The following is a 6,737-nucleotide window of genomic DNA, read 5'->3' on the forward strand; positions in this document are numbered from 1 at the left end:
AGCTATGACAGCTGGTAAATGAATTCCGTCAAGTTTCTGGGTACAACATAAGTACCCCAGAGTCAACTATGTCCCTTTATATCAGTAGTTGATAATTGGAAAGAGAAATTAACAAAGTAATTCTATTTGTAGTAAACTCTAAAAATAACAAAACACTTACAAATAACATTTAATTATTGAAGTGAGCTCTGGTGGCCCAGGGGTAAGAAACTGCACTGTAATATCAAAGGCACGTGGCTCGAAGCCACCAACAGCTCCTCAAGATAAAGATGGACAGTCTCCTTCCTCCCTTGCAATTGATTGTCTCTGAAAACTCCCTAGAGTTTTCGCTAGAGGGTCAGCTATTGATTGGTTCTGACTCGACAGTACACAACAACAGCAGCATCAACACTAAAGCGAAAGAGAGCCTTGGTGGCTTAGTCGTAAGTAGTTGAACTGCTAACCAAAAGGCACGTGGTTTGAATCCACCAATTTCTCCACAAAAGGAAATGGGCCATCTCTTCGTGTGCAATTTACTGCCACCAAAAATCCACCATAAGGACAGCCATGAGTCAGTTCCACCCCGATTGTACTTAGAAACAATGATGTGAATGACTTGTACACTGAGAACCACAAAACTTTGTTGAAAATAAGATTTATGATATATGTACATCCATGTTTATTGCTGCATTATTTACAACAGCAAACAGACAGAAGCAACTCAAGTGTTCTTCAACAAATGAATGGATAGAAAAACTATGGTATATTCACACAATGGAATACTACACAACACTGAAAAACAAGGAACTTATAACAAAATTACAAAACACGGGTGACCCTGAAGGACATTTTGCTGAATGAAATATCTCAGCTACAAAAGGATAAATACTGTGCAATGCCACTGTTACAAAACAGGGCTGACATGGGGATTGAAGGGAAACTAAGAAAAGGGGGATAAATGATGAACACTGCGTTGGAACAGATGAAGGAAAGAACTGTTTAAAAGAAATGTATAATTAGGCGTTATTTGTATGACAACAGACCAGAATAAGAGGCGCATAGCATAGTGCACCAGGGGAGGGGTGGGGGAAGAGTGGGAATTAATTATGCAACAATGAATGAATTTTTTTTCCTTCATAAAGTGGGCCCTGGGAGCTGCGCCAGCAAATCTCGACTCACTGGGCGGTGACGTGGAGCTCTGCACATGCACCTGCAGGACAGACCTGAAAGAGTGAGAGTCGTACTGGGGGAGCAAATTCGCAGTGAACAAAACGGTGCACATGTGAAAGTGCTGGGCTGAGGGGTCGAGCTGGTGACCCTGCCAGTGGACTGTGACGGGCTGTTCAAGATGAGCCGGCTATACAGCACCCCTGACGGATTTTCCTTCATTGTGCATGTATTAGCCCTGGACTCCACCAGTTGCAATAAACCTTATCCAGGATTTAAACTGGGCGGCAGGTACATTGTGATGGGGTACATCTACCATTAGCGACAGCAGCTCCCAATAGCTCTACTCAGGGTCCAAGAGGCTGCATTTGGCCAGGAGATGGACTGCTCACTAGCAGTAGCTATGTGGAAAGACTTAACAGAAAAAGCGATGGTCAAGTTCAAGGTGCAAATTGCACCCAATACATTTGAAGCCACCAGCCCTCCTGGATCTGAGATTTGGAATTCAGCAAGGACAAGGACAGGAAAGGCCTACTTTAACCCTTGGACCAGGGCCCCAAGTCTCTTTAAGAACTAATAGTTCAAGTCCTAACCTTGAAGATGCTGTTTTGTTATATACAAAACACTTGAGGTTAGTGGCAAAGTTACTCGACTATACAGCCAGTGAGTCACAAAGCTCAGATAACTAACTTGTCCTATTTATAGATCACTGCTTCATGTTGTTTATTTTTAATTATTTTAATTTAAATACATTTCTCCAGTAGAAATAGTTCACAAAACCATTTCCTTAAATTTAAATATATACAATTTTGAGTAGTCTGTATCCTGTATCAAAGCATATTTTGTACTCAAAACATGTTTTAAATTCTGTGCATAATACAGACATTTACATGTAAAATGTCATTTTGATTAAATACTGGGGTCAGAACCCAGGAGAAGTATTACAATTTTACATTTAAAGAAGACTAAACAGTTTAATTTGAGCAAAATATTCAAACAAATGTTTCAAATAGAGTATCTTTTCATACCTCCCCACTCCTGATAACTTATGCAGCTATCCCTGGGCTTATGGTGTTCTTGGTGTAGCTGACGTCATTCTATTAAGAATGTCTCCTGTGTGTTTTTGTAGATCTTGTCTTGAAATCAGAAAAAAAAAAAAAGTGAACTGGAGGGTAGTGAAGAAAATGTGCAACAATGAATGAATGAAAACCCAACTTTTCTGTAAACTTTCATTAAAATCACAATAAAAAAGAGGAAATAAGATTTATATAAATGACATGCATTCTGTTATTGTCATTCTGTGTTGATGCATTGTTATGAGATTATCAATACTGCCTAATGTTATGTACAAATTCTAATAACCTAATTAATAGAAACAAAAGGAAATTTTCAAATTCATAAGCCATTTCAAAATTCTAAGACAATATTGGAATGGAAGAATCAAATTGGAAGACTTACAATATTATCCCAAAATTTACTACAAAACACAGTGATCAAAGTAGTGTGATGTTGGTGTCAGCACAGACAAATCAATTAAATAAATGCCATATATCAATGACTAAAGGATTCTTGACAAAAGTAAGTCTGCTTAATGGGGAAAGAATACTCTTGTCACTAAATGTTACTGGAATAAAAGCAGTTGCAAAAGGATTAAGTTAGAATGCTATCACATGCTCTTCCTCATTTATCCATCAGCTTGTCTCACTGTGGTAGGTTTCATGTTTTTATGATGATTGGAGCTATGACAATAGGAGTTAAAATACATGGGTAGGATCACCCATGGTGGTCAAGTCCAAACTAAGGCAGCTTAGGAAGTAGTCCTGTACAGCCACTTCTCAAGTAATGGGCCACCAAATATCTCATGAATACAAGTGGAACATTCTTTGAATAGCACCAAAGCACTCATATTGGAAGGTATTAAAAATACAACTGGAGAAGAATTGTTTCCTCAAGGTCAACTCGACCCTAATGACATGAATGAAGTAAAGCTTTCAGCTAATGAAAAACATTTATTGGCCAATGTGACACAATTCAAAATGAGAAGTAGCTTCAAGAATTCATTAATAACTGGAATGTAGACTGTAAAATATGAATCTAGGAAAAATAAAAGTTATCAAAAATAAAATAAAAATAAAATGAAGTAGTCAGTAAACTTTTGTTAGAAGGCTCTTGTCTGAGATAGTATTACCATATGTTTGTTCCCAGTCTATAGGTTTTCTTTTCACTCTGTTGAAAAAGATTTTGATGCACACATGGATTTATTCTTTAGAAGGTCCCATGCATCAAATTTATCCTCTTCAGATTGTGCATTTCTGGTTGTATTTCTTGTTGTTGTTGAGTGCCGTCAAGTCACAGGTGACTCATAGCGACCCTATGAAGGAGAGTCCTCAATGTTTGTGTGCCTTTCAACCTCTCTCCAGGTTCACAGGGTTTCCGGAGACAGCTATTAAGTCTTTTTTAAACCTTGAACTAGTGCTTCTAAGCTTGATCCCAGTTTGTCTCTTGAAAACAATGTATTTGAAATTTGTAAATAAACTAGTACAAAAATTTAAAAAATGGAATAAAGATAAAAATCCTAGACACTAGTGAACCAAAATGACCTAGAATTGACCATTTTGAATGAGAGATATATATATAGTTTATTATGCTGAGAATGAAAAATTGAAGAGGAATAGTGTTACATCCTTCCACTGAAAATATTTTTAATGGAGTACAATGGTTTCAGGGATAGGCCTGCCTGCATGCCTGCCTGCCTGCCTGCCTGCCTGCCTGTCTGTCTGTCTGTATCTCTCTCTCTCTCTCTCTCTCTCTCTCTCTCTCTCTCTCTCTCTCTATATATATATATATATATATATATATATATATACACACACATATATATATCATCTATTTATACCTATATCTATCTCTATCTATCTATATATATATATCTCCATACCACCAAAGCAAAAAGTGAAAAATTTCTACTAACTTCAAGAGTTTGGAATTGATTCTGCACATAAAAATAACTGGTGATTTGAATACAAAAATTGGAAGCAAAAAGGAAGCATAGATAGTTGGAAAAGATGGCACTGGTGACAGAAATTAGGCTGGGACCGTTATTATAGAATTTTTTTGACAAATGACTTATTCATTAAAAATATTTAAAAAAATAAACTAAACAACAACTAGACACATAGACTTCAATCATAGAATACAGAAGAATCAAATTGACTACTTCCAGGGAAAGAGATGATAGAGAAATCAATATCCTCAAGTCAGAGCAAAGGCCAGATCATATGCAAGTTCAAGTTGAAGCAGAAGAAATTGAAAACAAGTCAACAAGTGTCAAAATGGAAAGTTTAATATATCCTACCTGAATTTATGAATCATTTTAAGAGTAGCTTGAAGTCATAGACGTGTCGAGTTATACATGAAGAAAGAAAAGGCCACTAAAAAGACAAGAATGAAAGAAACGACCAAAATGCATGTCAGAAGAGATTTTGAAATTGCTCTAGAAGACAGAATAATAAAAGTGAAGAGAAAGCTAAACAGAAAAAAAAAGCTAAATAGAAGATTTCAAATTGCAGCTTTAGAGAACAAAGCAAAGAATTATAATGAAATATGTAAAGACATGAAGTTATAAACAAAAAAAGAACACTTGAGATTTCTCAAGTTGGATAAACTCAACAAATGCAAACCTCAATTTGCAATATAAGATTTCTATGGGCACAATATTGAACGATTCAGAAAGCATCAAAAGAAGATAGAATAAATGGTTTTATTAATACTTATTGACCTTCTATATATAAGTATCAATGTTATAGTTGTCTGTAATGGCAAAATTAAAGATCATAGCTAAACTAACAGTTTGTTCAAAAAAACAGCATTTGCCAGGTCTGTTCCCAACTGCTTTGGGTTGATACACATTGAGCTCCAAGTGTTTTCATCAGTTACGCTTCTTTCAGCTTACATATTATTGCTCCATAGTCTGTATTTTATTCTGCTGGAAAGAGTGATAAAATGGATAGGAACAAGTGAGAAGGCAGCAGCTTGATATGCAGTGGAGTTCACACACCAAAAACCAATTAAAAACCCCTCTGTGTCTAGACTACGGGCTTTGTAAATGCAAGTGAAATCCGGGTGGAGAGAATTAAAAATAGTGGAGCTGTATTAATAGGGAACCTTCAGAAATTCAAGGAGACTGAGAAGAGACCTTGAAGCGAGGATACCATTCCCTCCTACTGCTTTCTGCAGCTTCCGCTCCTTCAGACCTTCTTTTGTGCGAGGCTGTGCAAGTGTACCGTGAACATCACCATCCTAAAGGGACAAGAAGACCTTCTGAAGTCTGCCAAGAACGAGACTTTGGAGAACCTGAAGCAAATCCATTATGAGGCTGTTTCCTGTGGCCTGAACAAGCCAGGCACAGAGAACACCAACATCCAGAAGCCACGCCGGAGCCTGGCAGTCATACCCAAGAAAGCAAGTGATGAAACAGGAGAATGAAAGAACTTTCTAGAAACCATGATGGAGTTTATAACTCTAGGACCAAGGGTAGACAAATGGAACACTTGCTTTGCACTCACTAATGAAAATAACGATGTTGTTCCTGGTTTTGATTGGCGCCTTCACAGGCTCCTGGGAAGCTCACCTTGCCAGAAGGCAGGAGCGTGGTTGTGGGAGTGCAGGAATCGTGGCAGGCTTTTGGAGTGGACTGCTTTTCCGGGAATGTGTTTGATGTGCAGGTTTGCTCTGTCCCTGGAGTGAGGCTAGCCAGCCTGGGCCTAGGGTTTGAACCAGGAGGCGGCCTTAAGCCGAAGGAAGCTGGGAAGGAAGCGGCCATGTTGTTCCTGGTTTTGGCTGGCGACTTCACAGGCTCGTGGGAAGCTCTCCTTGCCAGAAGGCAGGAGCGTAATGGTGGGAGTGCAGGAATTGTGGCAAGCTTTTGGAGTGGACTGCTTTTCCGGGAATGTATTTGACGTGTTGTGTCTGCTACCAAGCCGAAGGTGGGTGATTGTCATCTGTGGCCCTCGGCCAGGTTCAAATTGTCTTCCTGTCAAACATTCTTCTAGGGGGTATAGCACTGGTCTGTGCGTTGCTGTACAGAGGTAACTCGTGGTTGCTGTGATGCTGAAGCCTGTGACAATGATGTGCCAATCGTGGTAATGGGCACCCATGGTGGACAGTGTTGGCTGGAGCTTCCCGACTAAATCAAGCCTGGAAGCAGGAGTGGCATCCACTTCCAAAATGGCTTGCCTCTGGAAACTCTATGTACGAACAGTGTTCAGGCTGTTCATTCATAGGGTCTCTATGAATCATCTATGACTTGACGGCATTAAACAACAACAACAAACAATGAAAATAACACATGGGATTTTAAAGCACAATTGGGATAGCTAATTAGTCTATTAAAGCTTTAAATGTATGTAGCCATCCTGCACGTGGAGAAAAAGAAACTCCTTCATGAGAAACCCTCAAAAAAAAAAAAAAGGATATCATTCCTGATATCACATGGGTTTTGACTAAAAGATCTCTAGAGAATTCCAGAAGCATGTTTACTTTTTATCTTTTCTTTTTATTCACTATTTAGAGACGTTGAACTGTGTGGATAA

The 6,737-nt window shown here is 38.5% G+C and overlaps 1 pseudogene; it reads left to right on the forward strand.

Annotated features, from left to right (window-relative positions):
• The first annotated feature begins 1,327 nt into the window (after nucleotides 1–1,327).
• On the forward strand, nucleotides 1,328–1,617 carry LOC102856231 (annotated as a pseudogene).
• The last annotated feature ends 5,120 nt before the right edge of the window (nucleotides 1,618–6,737 follow it).

The sequence above is a fragment of the Elephantulus edwardii genome, unplaced genomic scaffold (genome assembly GCF_000299155.1).
Source record: "Elephantulus edwardii isolate Elephantulus edwardi_28Jun2011 unplaced genomic scaffold, EleEdw1.0 scaffold00004, whole genome shotgun sequence".
In the NCBI taxonomy this organism is placed as follows: Eukaryota; Metazoa; Chordata; class Mammalia; order Macroscelidea; family Macroscelididae; genus Elephantulus; species Elephantulus edwardii.